We start from the raw sequence: 18,998 nt of genomic DNA, 5'->3' as shown, positions 1-18,998 counted from the left end.
AAAATCTCTTATTTTTGATACACTGTGACACTTTTTGTCTCCCTTACTGTACATTTGCACTACTTTCACAAGGCAGCTGTTTGATTATAGGGAACGTAAAACTTTTGTGAAGTTTGTCTTTATATCAGAAAACTATGTCCATCTGTACTTACCAACCACTATGGCCAAACATATCTGCCCATGTAACCACTGGATGGTGAGGATTGTGAGTCAGCATTTTTTAAAGCACAGTCATAAGAGCTTCCTCTGAATTACCTCATTTTAGCTTCCATTATGTGTTAGGAATGATGGGCTATTTCTATGAAATAACTGCAGTTTCAGGAAATTCTGTAGCTATCTGAAGTCTCACAACTGGTAACTGTTAGAGCTAGGAATGTTTCCTTTGAATGTCTCCTTTGGCTCCCTAACAGATATGTAAATGTAGTTACCAGACTTGTCTGGAGTTTTTCATTCTTTCATTAAATATGTATAGGATACAAGAGAGAAAAATAAGCTATATTCTATACATTTCACATCTTGTCTTCAAGTAGTAAAAATATGTCCCAGAAATATGATATGATTCAACAGCTTGCTAAGCATTATACAATGAAAAGAAAGAAGGAAAAAAAAAGAAAAGAAAGAAGGAAATTATTCTAAACTGGACTGGAATCAAGACAACTTGCCTTCTCAGATGAGGGATGCCCTAAACTGGATTCTGAAAGATGAATGAAAACTACTTGGAAATTGAGTGGTGGGGAACCGTCAAGTCATAGATAGGCAAAGGCTGGAGCAGGGGGGACCCTTCTTGTGAACGGCCTTTGTTCAATACAAGACAGTCAGGGAGAAAAAAGTTTAGTTCAGTCGCTCAGTCGTGTCTGACTCTGCGATCCCATGGACTGCAGCACGCCGGGCCTCTCTGTCCATCGCAGACCCCCAGAGCTTATTCAAACTCATATCCATAGAGTTGGTGATGCCATCTAACCATCTCACCTTCTGTCATCCCCTTCTCCTGACTTCAATCTTTCCCAGCATCAGGGTCTTTTCCAATGAGTCATTTCTTCACATCAGGTGGCCAAAGTATTGGAGTTTCAGCTTCAGCATCCACCCTTCCAATGAATATTCAGTACTGATTTCCTTTAGGATAGAGTGGTTTGATCTCCTTGCAGTCCAAGGAACTCTCAAGAGTCTTAAAATACCAATATCTCTCAAGAGTCATAAAATACCTTATATTTCTGTGCTAAGGAGTTTGGACTTTATCGTGAAAGCTATGGGAGTCATTATAAGATTTTGGAGCAAGGAAAAGACATGATTAGATTTGCATTTTAGAAAGCGCACTCTGGCAGCAGGTGTAAATAATGGATTAGAGGAAAGTCAAACTAGAAAGAAGGAATCCAGCCAGGAGGCTGTTACAGGAATCCAAACAAGACAAGGTCAGGGCTGAAATTAAGGTGGCAACAGTGAGAATATTAAAACTAGTTATATTCATAACTCAAGTGGTAGTTTGTAGGTAGAATCAAAGTGATTTGTTGGCTGGACAAGGGAAATATGGAACCAGGAAGACTCAAGATCGCCCCTGGTTTCTTATTTGTATACTGCTATCAAATGAAAATAGAGACAAAAAGGTGCAAGTTTAGAGTGCAAAGGGGAGCTGCTTTTCAACATTTGAGGCTAAGGTAATGTGAGACATCTGAGCAAATCAGTTTGGGGGCAAAGAATGTTTTCTTGCAGTTCAAGATGGATCTTGGGATGATCAACGCGCAAGTAATAGATGAAGACATGACTATGGGCATTCACTAAGTATATCTAGTGATCAGGGGACATCAAATACAAATGTAAGTGAAATTATGTGTGTGTATGTGTGCATGCATGCTGCATGCATGCTGCATGTGTGATGCTAAGTCACTTCAGTCTTGTCTGACTCTTTGTAGCCTCATGGTCTGAAGCCCGCCAGACTCCTCTCTCCATGGGATTCTCCAGGCAAGAACACTGAAATGGGTTGCCATGCCCTCCTCCAAGGGATCTTCCAGATTCAGGGGTCAAACCCAAGTCTCTTGTGCCTCCTGCTTTGGCAAATAGGTTTTTTACAACTAGCTCCACCTGGGAAGCCTATATATGTATGTATATATGTATGTATATATAATATAAATATATGTTATATATAATATAAATATATGATTAACATGAGACATCAGGAAAATAGGAAGATAAGCTGTAATGCATATAGTCACTAAAATAAAATATAAAAAGTGTCTCAAGGGAAAAAAATCCCCTGCTAGTGAAACCAAAGATAGCGGAGAAGTCAAGGTTAAGTCAAAAAAATCTCTTCGACTAGAATTTCTTTGAAAGGTTAAGGAGAGTACTTCAATGGCCAGGAAGTAAAGGAAAGGTAAATGAAACAAATAAATTTAATGATTACTTCAAGAAGCTTATCTATGAAAGATTGATAACTCGACAAGGGGAAAATGATGTCAGAAAATGTTTAGTTGATGTTTTCTGCTTTTCTTGTTTTGCTTTGGAATTCTATCATGATAGAATAGATTGAGATAGAATGGAAACAACAATGCTCATGGTTGTCGAGATATTGAAGTTTGTATATGTTGGTGTTTATTTTGTCCCATAAAGAAGGGGGAGAAGTCACCTTTTGATAGTGAGGGCTATTAGGGATCTGAAGAGCTGGAGGAAGATCACTAGAATTTGAAATAGCCTCAGTGGGAAGGAAGTTCAATGGGGATGTTGCAAAGGCTTTCCAGTTTAAGTTAAAGACTAAGAGTTGGTAGTGACCCCAATTCACAATTGGTTAATGATTTCCAGCAATCCTTAGCAATATCAGTCAGCGGGAAGGTATTGATTTAAAAAAATGAGCTCCTAGAAGTTAGATAATATGCAAAAATATACATAAATAGAAGAAAAAAGAGGGAAAGTGGGTGAGGAATGTGTTGATTAATCCACTTACAAGACGTTTCTTGAGAACTAGATAGATGCCTGGGGTAGGATGAGCAATTAAGGCTGGGATTTTCAACAAGGTAAACACAGTCCTTGCCCTGTTGGAGCTTTGAGTTATTGAGTCTTGAAGTCTAGTGAAGATAGGAATGGTCATACACTTAATTCTTTGTTTCATCAGGAAGCATTTATTAGCTAATCAATATGAATAATATCACATATTTATATTTTGTTTCTTTATTATTTAACTTTTCAGCTTTGACCACTATATTTTATTTCTTACCTATGCAAATCAAATTATAATCTGATTTACAGTATTTCTCATCATCTCAACCCGTTCTCTAAAGTTAATAACTTAAAAAAGTAACGTTCTCCGAAGTTAGTTACAGATATTTAGTACATTATCTGTGATGATCATGCTTACATTATCTTGAGAAATCATAATCCCCATGGGTTTTAGAGGCTTTCCTAGGTTTTTATCTTACTCAAAAAAGATTTATTTTTGTCTCTGCTGAGAGCAAACCACCTTGTTTGGGAGGCTGGGTGACTTAAAGTGAAAGTGAAGTTGCTCAGTCATGTCTGACTCTTTGCGACCCCATGGACTAACCCACCAGACTCCTCCATCCATGGGATTCTCCAGGCAAGAACACTAGAGTGGGGTGCCATTTCCTTCTCCAAGGGGGTGACTTAAGGGCTATGTAAAAAAGATCTGCAACTATGAGACAGAAAAAGAGCAATACAGATAAATTTTACTTCATAGAAGCTTCTCTCTTATTTTCCCTTTTCTTTTCAGATAGTCTAAGAGAGGTACAGGGGCAAACTAAATTTTCTGTTTATACAATTTAGGATTCACAAGATTGAATGCCATTGAAAACTCTTTCTGGAATAAACTGAGGTATAAGTAAATAAAATAAAATAGCAGTTAGAAGGTAATATATGGAGATTCAACTGAATGCTTGAAGGGATTGAATCAGAGGCAAATTTTTATCTGATTGTAACAATGTTACTAAATTGCTTTGTCTTTCTTTGGATTTACCCATTAACAACTTAAAGGGAAATTTTCACTTTGCAAATATCTTATAAAATCATGAGGCAAATGAGAATTTTGTTATATCTAACCAAGGTACCAATTTCTGCATGAAAAATATAAGAAAAAAAAAGTAAAAACAGACATACAGTTTTGCTCAAAGTGGGAAATCAACCATTTGGAAATTCAGGATATTTAGAATATTCTAATAAATAATGGGGCTTTGATAAGCTCTTTCATTGGATATTTTTAAATAAATTCTAGGTCAAAACCTCAGTTTATTTGCCTATAAAGGTGAAAAATTCGTGGAAAATTGTAAAAAAGCAACTTTTTAAATTTTACAATTTAATAAGACATTTACATTAAGTCCAATAATATGCATATGATAAGAGTGCTTTAGCATAGAATAGAAAAAAAGAAATTCTGATTGGAGGAACATGAACATCTTGGAAAATTCAATCTCAAAGCTTGATGAGAAAGGTTAGGATCCCTCTGTCCCCTGTGGGGCTAGGATGCTTAGGGGAAGAATCTGAGTCTGTTGATGCAATTTGTGTTTTGGTTCAGAAGACACAGTCACGTGACCGTGTCAGGATTAATGTGATTTGCTGATATCTCTGTTGTCTTATACATAGTAGCTGATTTCTCTACACCTTCATTCTTTTCTCCTTTCAGTTACTTAGTAATGCAGACACAGCGAAAACAAATACATGAAAAGTTTTATATCCTTGTCTTTATTTTAATGCTATTTTGCTGTAACCATATATTTGCACCATGTTTTGCTGATGTTTGTACATGTGCAGGCATTTTAGAGACTGAGAAGAAGCTCTTACTCTGCACCTTTCTGTCACTATAGTTACTCCTCAGTACCTCCAAATGATACTACTCTGAATGTTCCAAGACACACATACACACACATACACACACACACACACACACACTCCTAGATTTTACATCGCAGACCCAAACACATCAGTGAAGAGCAAAGTTGAGTACATTGCTTATATAGGTAGCATTTCTTGCTGTTGTCATTTTTATCACTATGGTTTAGTCTAACATTCACTCTTTTTATGTACTGGCACTTTCAAAAAAAGAAAAAACCTACATTTAAAATATAGAATATAGATTATATTACAATATGTTAAAAAACCCTGAGGAGTTATATTAATACTAACCAAGATGTCCGGCCAAGTCAAACATAAGTAGGACAGAAAAAATTGTAAATTCCATCTGCTAGACTACAGTCAATTATCTTCTTGAAAATCACATTATTAATTGCTCACTAGAAATCTTTCATTAAAGGGGCTGCATAAGGACACCCTTTTATTACCTAGGGTTAGATGGAGAATCAATTTGTAATTCAGCTATTGATAAGTAGCAACTGAAACAGTTTCCTGATAGAAATAGCATGCCATTTCCTAGCAAAGACATCAACAGAAACATCAGTCCAAGAAGTATTCATAAATAAGCATAAGAAGTTGTGCATTACAGATACTAGCAAAGACACATTTGACCCAGTATGCTAGGAACACCTTGGTATGTTGTGTCTTCAGGGAGGTCAGTATTAATGATGATATCTCTTAATTTTTCAATGCAATATAATTTTGAGTAGATCTGTAATCAGGACAGGTTTTAGTAAATAAATTGTGATTCAATCAACCAGATATAAAAAATAAGCAAGATAAATATGCTAGCCATTATATTGAAAATAAATCTTTATTATTTAATAAAAAGTAGAAAACTGATGTTTTTCATCAAAATTCATAGAAATTTTCGATTATGAACACTTAAAAAAAAGTCTTGTTGAATTCTGAGATCAAGAGACTGAAGACCAGTTTTAAAGGTCTTTATACATTCAGTTAAAGTCATTAAGGGTTTAAAAAGGAGGGCTGTGTAAAGAAAATTATGGTCACCACTAGTTTCATCTGGTAGGTTATGATTTAAGCTAGCTGGGTTATGACAAATTATACTTAATCAATTGTACAATTATGCTAAAATTTGTATTGCTTTTGTCAGTGTTTATTAAATATAAGGGATTATGCTACATGCTTTCAACAATTTCATTTCATGTAATTTTTATTACATCCTCATAAGATGGATATTTTTGTACCCTTCTTATTATTGAAGAGTCAGGAGACTTAAAAAGTTGGCCAGCTTCACAATGACAAAGCTAATATATGCCAGAACCAAACTATGAATCCATATCCTATCTAAAACTCTGCAATATTTTATCTAAATGACAACTTAAACTTTTGAACACTGAATTTTCTGATCTAAATAGAATTCTAAATAAATAAGAGATTTGGAGCTGGGCTCTGTTTTCAAATTTGAACAAGTTATTTAAATATAATGTGAACCTTAGACAACTAACTTAAACTTTCAAAATCTCAGTTTCTTCACCTGAAAAATGAGCATACTTGTCAGTAACTCAAGAAGTCCCTGTAAGTATTAAATAAAATGATTTTCAGTTTATTTAAATCTTCTTAATTCAGTGGCTGGCAGATAGAAATATCTCAGTAATTGTTGGTAGTAGTCTTCATCACCATTATCATCATTTCCTGGCCTTCATGTAAGCATCAGTGCTCTATTAACTGCTGTTTGTTTTGCTCTTAATTTTGCATACTTCATCAGATCTGAATAGGATCTTTATTTGCTTTCCTCATTATCATGTGAGATATTGGTCACATAATACACCTTTTCCTCATCCAAAATGCAGAGGGCAAGTGATATTATATCTGTATTGATCACTTTCTTCATTTGACATAGAAAACTTTACTTACATACATACATATAAGTCAAGTTATAAAAGTAAGAGTTTAGACGAGGTTTTAAATAAAACAAACCACCAACTTTTACTTGCTTGAATAGACATTACGAACCAATCATTGCACTCCAGCTTGGCCAAGGTGTCCCAGAATTATTCCTTAGCTGACTGCTCCAGAGCCATCAATAATTAATCAAGTTTGCACACAGGATGAAACTTGTCACCTTCCTGGTCTCACATTTCAGTCTATATCCACAGGCAAATTCATATTTATCTACCTGATTGACTTCTAATTTTTGTTAATTGAATAAACAAATGTCAATTGATCCAGGGATTCTGCATACTAAAGTTAAAATGAGAAAGCAAGCTGTCATAAATATAATGTTGTATAGCTCTTTAAATTCACTATCTAAATATTTTAAAGTAATGCTTTTTAATTTTAATTTATTCTGCTTAACTAAAGTCATCAATATTAAAAATATAAATGAAATTTTATAGTTTCTTCTAAACTATGGGTTGTTGGCCTTATAACTAGGAATATACCTGACTGGTGCTCATGATTATGCATATAAAATATATTGATCAATTTATTTTTATGTTGTCTCATCAGAACACTATTCTTTGCTACCTCCCAGCCACTAACTAGGACTGAGCCAATTCAACCCTCTGACCTTCCAGATTACCACCCAATATTCCTAATTTGCCTTATCATTTATATTTGCTTGTCTTAGATGAATATTGAAGTATCAGAGTCAGAAGGGGTCATCTTTAAATACATTTTCTATATCAAGCTTCCCACCTCAAAGAATGAAAAATTAAGCATTTTGTGTATAGCATTGACAGGTACATTTTGAAAATCTTTCCTGATGAAGCTGCTGCATGCCCCTAAGAAAAGCCACCTTCTTAGAAATTGAGAGCTTTGGATTTATAATCTCAGCCCTCATACCTTCCAGACATGTGACTACACAAGTCATTGAATATACTTGAAATATTGTTAAATATATCAATAATTATTGTGAATAAAATAACTAGCACTTTGTTTCTCACTTGGAAGGAGTTTAACAAACATCTTTCATTTCCTTCTTCTCTCTTGCCCATCTATCTTCACAAATTCCAGACTCACTGGATTAGTGGTAGAAGAAATTTTCAATGCAACCCGAGAATTGTGACTGCAAAAGTTGAAGTGACTTACCCAGTCTCATACATTCACTCATAGCATTTCTTATTTTGTATTTGCCTGCTGCTTAATCATTTTCCCTCATCCATATTCTATTGTCCAGTTCATTTGATGAAAAACTGGTTTTCCTCCTCTTCTCTTCTGCAGGAATCAGGGAGAAAAATAACATCTCTTCAGAACTTGTTATGTGCTAAGTATTTCATGTGAATTATAGTATCAAATTTCCATAGTGACCATATGAAGTAAATATTATCATCTTGGTATTGCAGGCAAGAATCCAAATAATTTATGTAGTATTTCTCCACTGGCAAGTGGTAGTAAAAAATTCAGATTTTTGTTTGTCACTACAAAATCTATGTACTCCTCACTAATCTCTCACCAGACTGTGATTTTCTTCCTAATGGAGTTATAAAGGCTTAGAATGACATAGTTTCAGGTGGAACCTACAGGGAGTAGGGAGCACAGGCTGTTGGGGAAGACAAGGCTCATGAGAAATTCTTCCTGCTTCTGCCAGACTTCTGACCTAAGGTTATCTTTTCTGCTTGCACTGTCTTTAATTCAAAACCAATGGCTGGCTTCTGTCCATAACTATAATCTTACTGGATTACAGACTAATTTTGCAAACTTCCAGACACATGCTGTAAAGTTTCATTGCCCACTGAGAATTCTTCACCAATTTGACTTTTCCCCTTTGATTCAGAACAAAGAACAGAAAATTCCAAGAGACGGTTACATACATAACAGAAAATAGGAATGGTATCACAAAAATGGGGTTAATCTCTAATGTTCAATAATTTTAAAGACCTTGTCAACAAATTTATATTTGAAAATACAGACGTATTTCAGTGCTAAAAGTCAGTCTATATATACAAACACACACACATAACAAATGTGTGTATCACATTATGTTATTTGTGAACTTTGTATGTTCACTGTGTAAAAGTGTCCTTTTTTTGGTTGACGATAAAGAGCTTGCGCTGTTATTATATATTTGATGATTTTCTTTCCTTAACATAAAAAGTATGAAATTAATGGTGCTTACCTTGAAGAAATACTGAAGATTAACTAGATATTCATAAAGTAATCTTAGCTCCTTAGAGAAACAACAAAAACAAGTGATATTTCAACGAAAAAAAAAAATTGTGTGCACATTACATGTATATATTAAATATATTCACATAGGTGATTCCTATATATATGTCATGAATATTAAATCTATCCTTATACAAACTTTCCTTAAACATATTTACACACAAATATAGGTTTGCCTTTTTATTTGTCTACTTATTTATAAAACTGAAAACACTTCAAGGAAATCTGCTGTGGATTTTGCAGCTCTTCGAGGAAATATACATTTAAAATGTCTGGAATATGTGTTAAGAAAAAGAAATAACTTCACATTTTCTTGAGAAGAAAAAGCAATTTCACAGTGCATGAAATGGCTTAGAGTAATATGGATGCTTTTTTTCACTGTATTCCTAATTAAGAAAGATTGACACCTGTGAAGGTTTCAAGCCAAATAAAATCTCAGACTTTAATTAGCTTTTCTAATGGTTATGTTTTCCTGCTAGAAGACATTTGCAAATCTACCAATTTCTCAGGGAGAGTAGCAGAATATAAATAATATTAATAATTATGTTTATTCCTTCCCTAAGTATCATGGTATGCAGTCTTGCAAAGATAGTACTAGATTAAATAAATATGCTACTGTGGCTTTTGGCATTCTCTCCTCCAGCTTTATAACCTGTTTTTCTAGCTGTCTGGACTATACACCTGACTGCCACCCACCAACCTTGACCCTTGTTCCCCTTAAACATTGCCTCCAAGTAATCTCACCCTCTTACTTCCATGCCCCATTCATGTCAATTTTCCACCCATTTCTGTGATTTTCTAGCCTCTCTCTTACAAAAACTATAAACACTGTCTTCCATTATTACTTGCTATAAGTTTAGAATATTGATAAACTGACCTTTTGGATATTATATAGAAATCAAAGATATTTTTATCCATTTTATTAATAGCTGGATACTGTAAAGCATGTTTCTCTTCCACAAGGGTGTTCTTATTTTAACAGGAGAAAGCTGTTAACTCAAATAATGAATCACTGGTAGTGGGATTTTAAGTACTGTCTTTCAGCCAGAAACAGGTTGAGGTGACATTCAAACCTTGATGGGTAACAAGACATTTTATATTAGTACATAACATTTCTGAAAAATTGCAGTGGGGATAAATATCAATCTTTTATCATATCATGAATCACTAAGAGAATATATGACTAATCATAGGGTGGAATCTTGAAATAAATCAGTACAGGAACATATATCTTTTCCAGTAAATTTTTTCATAATTGTGTTGATACAGACTATACACATATATGAAGACATGTACTCAACACACATTTATACAGGCACATGCATTCACACAAACATCCCCAATGTTTACTTTGGCCTCAGCCTATCTGTTCATTATTTCAACTGTATATGTTCTACATCAAGTCAGTCAATTGAATGAACTATAGAGTGATTTAATTAAGTCATTGTGTTGGCTAAAAATAGACAACCAAGGCAAGGTTTCTCATCTTGTCTAAAGGTAGCTATTATGTTTATATGATTAATAAGCTACTATGGATATACAAGAGTCATCTATAGATAAATTTTACAAATTGCTTGAGATTATTTAACAAATGCATTATCATTTGAAAGCTTACTTGAAATGGAAATTCAGACATTCATTTGAAATAACAGGAGATTAATATAACCAAAATTAATTAAAAAGAAAATGATTAAATAACATATGTGTTGCAAACTCTGAGCAGTTGACTCTCTTCAATGAGTAAGCTGTCATTTGAGACATTCTAATAAATAATATGTAATTTTCATTAAAAAGCACAATTAATTTTTAAAAATTGTATTTAAAAATAATTTAAAATAATTAGAACAATTAAGTCAATCTTTAGAACATATTGCATGTGATATAATGTTTCTATAATGAACTATTCTTTTTTTCTTTTTTTAATAGATTTGGTGGACTTTCAGAGGCATATTTCCAGCATCTCTGGATATCTTCATATTCAAAAGGGGTAAATCAAATTTACTGAGTGAATAGATATGTTCCATAGCTTGAAATTACTTGAAAAGATTCAGAATTATTATCTAGATGGCAGAGTAAGTGGACGTGGAGCTCACGTTCCTTCCAAAAGTACATCAAAAATACATCTCCATGTGAAACAGTCATCACTGAAACGGGTGATGGAAACAGCTGGAACATAGCTGACACATAGCTAGAAACTGGCAGGATGACTGCTGTACAACCAAGGCTATGAGGAGATACTTATGCAATCATGTAGGATGGGAAGGGAAGTGATTGAGTTGGGACCTGTGCCCTAGGGAGGGGACCCAGAGGAAAAAAGAGAATACATGTGCAGACATCCACCTTGGAGAGTGAGCAGTGGGAGCCATAGACTGAGTACTAACACAGACGGGATGAGCCCCTTTGGCTGGTTGGAGGATCATGGGAACTAATGGGAGAACTGTGGGAAACTGGACTGTGCTTGTGAAGAGCATGCATGTGCTGACTTGTTCCCAAAGGAGAGTGGGTAGAGGGTACTCTAGGGTTGCCAGTTGCCATGTTTCTTGCAACCCCCTCCAGCATGCCCCAGCCAGTGACAAGTGAGCGCTCCAACATTTCTCACTCCGTGTCACAGCACCACACTGGATCTAGGGAGTTGCAACCCAAAATAAGTCTCAACTGTGGGACATACAGGAGACCTAGCCCCAGCTTGGAGCTGAGATGAATGGCAATGGCCACTGCTGGCCCTGACTAAAGCAGTGCGTAGGAAGCAGCCCAAATCTCAGACAGTGGCTGCTCCACTGCAGCTGACCACTGAGCCCCGATACACAGAGACAGTTCACCTGCTCTGTGGTGTGGCTCCATAACTGGGTAGGGTATCAGAGGCTGGAAGCAGTTGTTTTCTGTAAGAAGCAAAGGGGACTTGCAAGGGAGGCTGCACCTGAGTGGAGAAGGGAAATAGTTGTAGGTACTGCCCAGGCAGAGTATTAACCTCTGTCTGCAGGCTGACATAGGTGAGATCCCACAGGAGATCTACTTGATCCTGCTCTCCCCTCCTCTGGAGCAAATGGTCCCAGTGTGGGGAGGAGAAAGCTTATACTTGAATAGAGTCAGCTTAGGCCCAGTCCCAGAGTTTCTGCTCACAATCTGGGATCACATCCAACCACCATTAGGGTGGTGACAGCCACTGAGAAGAGAGGAAATTTGTGTTATCCCAGGCTTCAGCTCTAGCTCCTCTATCTCCAGCCCCACCTCTTACCAAGATAGTAGCTTCTACCACATCCTGAGGATGTGACTTACGTCCACATCAAATCAAGCCCTCCAACCAAAAGCACTGGGCATGCACAGTCTCCCACATAAGATGCTCCCACATAAGAGCAGTCCTTCAAGACTGCAAGAGGTAACTGTTTCACCTAATTCATACAGGCAGAGAAAGTTAAGCAAAATGAAAAGGCAGAGAAATTGCTCTCAATCAAAAGAACAAAAGAAAAGCCATGAAAAAATAAATGATAAAACAGACATAAACAATTTATCAGATGAAGAATTCAAAGCATTAGCAATAATTTAAAAAAAATGTTAACTGAGTTAAGGCAAATAATAGAGGTACACCATGAACATTTTAAGAAGGAAATAGAAAATATTAAAAAGACTTTATTAGAAATTAATGAATCAATAGCTGAAATTATTAAAAAAAACACACTAGAGGGAATGAATTACAGATAAAATGATACACAAGAAAGCATAAGAAATCTAGAAGATAATGGAAACCAACCAATCAGAACAGTGGACAGACAAACACATTTAAAAAGTGAAAAGAGTTTTAGAGATCTCTAGGGTAACCTTATGTTTCAACATTCTCATACGAGATGTCTCAGAAGTAGAAAGGGGAGAATGAGGGATTGAAATATATTTGAGAAAAGTTATGACTGAAAACATCCCGCATCTGAAGAAGGAAATAGATATTGATGAGTAGAAGTAACAGAGAACCCCAAAAAGATGAATCCATACAAACCCATATCACACATATGATAAGTAAAACAGCAAAAGTTGAAAATAAAGATAGAATTCTGATGTATAGAACTGATGTATAGAACAGGCTTATGGACTCTGTGGGAGAGGGAGAGGGTGGGAAGATTTGGGAGAATGGCATTGAAACATGTGAAATGTCATGTATGAAACGAGATGCCAGTCCAGGTTCAATGCACGATGCTGGATGCTTGGGGCTGGTGCACTGGGATGACCCAGAGGGATGGTATGGGGAGGGAGGAGGGAGGAGGGTTCAGGATGGGGAACACATGTATAATTTTTTTTTAATTTTTTTTTTAGTAATAAATTAATAAAAAAAAAGAAAATAAAGATAGAATTCTAAAGGCCACAAGAAAAAAACAGAATTATATATAAGGAAATTCAAATGAGTCTATTAGCTAACTTCTTTGTAGAAACTGCAGGCCAGAAGAGAGTAGCATGATATATTCAGGGTTGAAAGGCAAAACCTGAAACCTAGGACACTCTATCCAACAAGACTATTATTTAGAACACAAAGAAAGATAAAGAACTTCTCAGACAGGTCAAAGCCAAAATAGTTTATCAATGCTTAACTTATTTTAAAATAAATGTTTGATGGTTTTCTAAAAGAGGAAATATATATATAAGAGTGCCTGATGAACTATGGATGGAGGTTCGTGACATTGTACAGGAGACAGGAATCAAGACCATCCCCAAGAAAAAGAAATGCAAAAAAGCAAAATGGCTGTCTGAGGAGGCCTTACAAATAGCTGTGAAAAGAAGAGAAGCGAAAAGCAAAGGAGAAAAGGAAAGATATACCCATTTGAATGCAGAGTTCCAAAGAATAGCAAGGAGAGATAAGAAGCCTTCCTCAGTGATCAGTGCAAAGAAATAGAGGAAAACAATAGAATGGAAAAGACTAGAGATCTCTTCAAGAAAATCAGAGATACCAAGGGGACATTTCATGCAAAGATGGGCTCAATAAAGGACAGAAGTGGTGGGGACCTAACAGAAGCAGAAGATATTAAGAAAAGGTGGCAAGAATACACAGAAGAACTGTACAAAAAAGATCTTCATGACCCAGATAATCATGATGATGTTATCACTCACCTAGAGCCAGAGATCCTGGAATGTGAAGTCAAGTGGTCCTTAGGAAGCATCACTATGAACAAAGCTAGTGGAGGTGATGGAATTCCAGTGGAGCTATTTCAAATCCTGAAAGATGATGCTGTGAAAGTGCTACACTCAATATGCCAGCAAATTTGGAAAACTCAGCAGTGGCCACAGGACTGGAAAAGTCAGTTTTCATTCCAATCCCAAAGAAAGGAAATGCCAAAGAATGCTCAAACTACCACACAATTGCACTCATCTCACACGCTAGCAAAGTAATGCACAAAATTCTCCAAGCCAGGCTTCAGTGATACGTGAACCGTGAACTTCCACATGTTCAAGCTGGTCTTAGAAAACGCAGAGTAACCAGAGATCAAATTGCCAATTTCCGCTGAATCATGAAAAAATAAGAGAGTTCCAGAGAAACATCTATTTCTGTTTTCTTGACTATGCCAAAGCCTTTGACTCTGTGGATCACAATAAACTGTGGAAAATTCTGAAAGATATGGGAATACAAGACCACCTGACCTGCCTCTTGAGAAACCTGTATGTAGGTCAGGAAGCAACAGTTAGAACTGGACATGAAACAACAGACTGGTTCAAAATAGGAAAAGGCATACGTCAAGGCTATATATAGTCACCCTGCTTATTTAACTTATATGCAGAGTACATCATGAGAAACGCTGGGCTGGAAGAAGCACAAGCTAGAATCAAGATTGGTGGGAGAAATCTCAATAATCTCAGATACACAGATGACACCACCCTTACGGCAGAAAGTGAAGAACTTAAGAGCCTCTTGATGAAACTGAAAGAGGAGAGTGAAAAAGTAGGCCTAAAGCTCAACATTCAGAAAACTAAGATCATGGCATCTGGTCCCATCACTTCATGAGAAATAGATGGGGAAACAGTGAAAACAGTGTCAGACTTTTTTGGGGGGGTCTCCAAAATCACTGTAGATAGTGATAGCAGCCATGAAATTAAAAGATGCTTACTCCTTGGAAGGAAAGTTATGACCAACCTAGACAGCATTCAAAAGTAGAGACATTTTTTTGCCAACAAAGTTCCGTCTAGTCAAAGCTATGGTTTTTCCAGTGGTCGTGTATGGATGTGAGAGTTGGACTGTGAAGAAGGCTGAGAGCTGAGGAATTGATGCTTTTGAACTGTGGTGTTGGAGAAGACTCTTGAGACTCCTTGGACTGCAAGGAGATCCAACCAGTCCATTCTGAAGGAGATCAGTCCTGGGATTTCTTTAAGAAGGAATGATGCTAAAGCTGAAACTCCAATACTTTGGCCACCTCATGAGAAGAGTTGTCTCATTGGAAAAGACTCTGATGCTGGGAGGGATTGGGGGCAGGAGGAGAAGGGGACGACAGAGGATGAGATGGCTGGATGGCATCACTGAGTTGATGGACATGAGTTTGAGTGAACTCCAGGAGTTGGTGATGGACAGGGTGCCCTGGCGTGCTGCGATTCATGGGGTTGCAAAGAATCGGACACAACTGAGCGACTGAACTGAAATTACCTCTATATCATTGAATCACATGGCTTTTTATAAACCTATGAAAAGTAAGGTGAAGAAACTGGCTGAATTGTTTATATAAATGGCTAACCACCATAGCTCAGTTGGTAAAGAATCCACCTGCAATGCAGGAGATGCCGATTCGATTCCTGGGTCGGGAAGATCTGCTGGAGAAGGGATAGGCTACCCACTTCAGTATTCTTGGGCTTCTCTTGTGGCTCAACTGGTAAAGAATCCACCTGCAATGCAGGAGACCAGGGTTTGATTCCTGGGTTGGGAAGATCCCCTGGAGAAGGAATGGCTATCCACTCTAGTATTCTGGCCTGGAGAATTCCAAGGACAGTCCATGGGGTCACAAAGAGTTGGACACCACTGAGCAACTTTCACAACCACCATATTTACATCATTTATTAAGTTACTACCATTTTCTGTTAAATTTAAATGCTTCAACTGTTCTACATTAGTTTTATAATTACCTGTGTCACAATACCAGGACCACCACACTCTCAATTATTAAAACTTTGCAATACTTTCTAAATATTTGGTAATATATGCATGTTCATTACTCTTTCATTTTTTTTTCCTGATGATTCTTACAAGTTTATTATTCTGGATGATCATTTGTGCCATTTTATCAAAAAAGAGTTTATTCCAGAACATTTTGAACTATTAACATTTTAAGAGATTTTTTGAATTACAAGAAAATGCTATTTGGAGAGGATGAGAAAATAAGATGAAGTTGATGATGAGCTCATATTCCCCAAATTAGTGGAAGTATAGCATAGTAAATCAGGATGAAACTATAAATGTGATATAACATGATGATCTGCTAAGAAGCTTTAAGGAAAATTTTCACAATCTCTTCAATACTCTAAAATTTATTGATTTCTTCTGATTTTAACTATTTGTCCAATAAAGAGGGTAAGTTTCCTAAGTTTTCAATCCTCTTATACAAGGACCTGCAAAAGAAGATAATTAAGGATGAATAAATTAGGCATAAATAAATTAATTAGTAAGAAAGAAAAACTCTATAATAATTCATAATGATGTTATAGAATTTCTAAAGTTTTAATATAAAAATCATGCATTTGCTGGCTGCTGCTGCTGCTGCTGCTGCTGCTGCTAAGTCACTTCAGTCATGTCCGACTCTGTGCGACCCCATAGACGGCAGCCCACCAGGCTCCCCTGTCCCTGGGGTTCTCCAGGCAAGAACACTGGAGTGGGTTGCCATTTCCTTCTCCAATGCATGAAAGTGAAAAGTGAAAGTGAAGTTGCTCAGTAGTGTCCAGACTCTTAGCGATCCCATGGACTGCAGCTTGCCAGGCTCCTCCACCCATGGGATTTTCCAGGCAAGAGTACTGGAGTGGGGTGCCATTGCCTTCTCTGCTACTACTCATTTAAATACATTTCCTTTTTTTTTTTTTTAATTTTATTTTACATTCAGGGCCAGTGCCCAAGATGAATTTGCAATAATTTCTCAGGTTGCTTTGAAAAATGTCTATAAATTCTTTAACTTTTATAAAAAATAGAAGTCAAACCAGAAGAATAAACAGTATGTGATAAATTGATATATTTTCTTTACTTGAGAACATGGACTATTTTCTCTCCTATATATTTGGCTTTTTTGGCTTTAAACATTTTCATTTCAATCAAAGTATAATTTTGAAGGAAGACTGTGTCTTAAGTTTTACTGAAGACTCAGCTATGTTTTCTTTTTCACTGACCGCACTGAAACCAAATGTCCTGGCTGAGAAAACTCAGTGACCATTTGAGGTACCCACTGCCCACTGACTTAACTGCCCATCAGCCCTATCGATTCAGTCAGTTCAGTCGCTCAGTCTTGTCCAACTCTGCGACCCCATGAATCGCAGCATGCCAGCCCTCCCTGTCTTATAATGATCTGTAAATGTATTTGGAAGGCCTGACAGTGAGATTGATCCAATAATAAATAACCCTAAGAAAGAAGCTGGAAAACCAAATATTCTTCTATTATCACCTCAGCATCCACTGTAGTTAGCTCCATGACAGAAAAGAAAGAAAGATATTTGATGACAAGTGGCAACACTTCTGACTAAATGATGGGAGAGTTTTTAGCTGTGCCCTTGAGAGGGAGTGGCTGTGTATGACATGTGTGCAATTACTCAATGATCAGAGTGTGTATGCATGTGCATACATGATGTTGAGTAGTTCATATCCTAATATATTAGGTTTTAAAATTTTAAATGCTGTCAGTAAGCCTCTCTTTGTGCACACCTACAGAGCCAGCAAATGCCTATCACCAAGACTGTTATGATCTCTAATAACCAGCTACATGTTGGGTAAACTCATTTCTGTTTAGAAATATCAAATTATTGGACCATTTGCTACATTTCTAGTGTGAAAGGCTTGGGGGAATCTATCAACATCCTAAACTCATATTTGCCATGAAAAAATTTTACTTGTCTCTGAATTATTACTTGGCCTCTGAAAAGCATTATGATTATTTGGCTCCCTTGGAGAGATAATTTACCTCATATGGACAAGCACTTTCCTCCCAAGAGGGAATAGTTTTAGTAACTTGTGCCTCATAGGATCAGAAATACTTTTATTTCTTTAGTGTTGATAGCTTCTTTCAACTGGTGAGAAGACTAATCATTAGACAAATACCAAGTCAATTAAATAATATGTTTGTATTCAAAGCAATTAGGTTGCACTTCAATTTCTGTTCTGTACTCATAACTTGCAGAAGGAAACTTTGGAACATCATTTGCAGTCTTTTATTATTGAATTAGGAATTTGTAGACTGCATTTCATGTTTTTGAATATATATCTATTAATACATATTATGCAACATATAGTAATATATATTCATGCATGCTATATATATATTAGAAATGTTTATATATATATGCAAAGTAATATACACTATATATATTAGAAAAGTTTTTAATCTTAATTTCTGAAAAAGGACTCAAAGTACATAAAATTTGAAATGCAATTTTTAAAAGCAAGATAATTTTAGTTTGGAAAACAATAGATAAAAAAATAAAATAGATAAAAAAAATAAAATAGATAAAAAAATAAAATCACGGGCTGTACTTATCTCTTGCCTGCACAGTCCACTTTCTTTTTCTTTTCCTAGACTAGTAGCTAAATAGCTCTGTGCAAGGCTGCTAGATTATTGATTACACCCAGCTCATCAATGGGTCCCAATACACAGACTCAGACATGCACTCACTTCTACATGCACATACACCTGCAGATTCTGAGGTATTTTATTTTATTTTATATTTAGTCTTCCCAAAGGTCTGGTTTTCATTTCTATAAGAAATGTACTCTCTAAATCACCCTGGGCCTCTACCTTGGGCAGCTTTATGCATCCTAAATGAAGACAGCAGGGCCCTGGCCATCCCTTAAGAACAATGTTCTTATT

This window comes from Bos grunniens, chromosome 12, assembly GCF_055505025.1.
Source record: "Bos grunniens cultivar Pamir isolate PY7600 chromosome 12, Bosgru_T2T1.0, whole genome shotgun sequence".
Taxonomy (NCBI): Eukaryota; Metazoa; Chordata; class Mammalia; order Artiodactyla; family Bovidae; genus Bos; species Bos grunniens.
The sequence above is the reverse complement of the archived record's forward strand: the minus strand, read 5'-3'. Positions refer to the sequence as shown.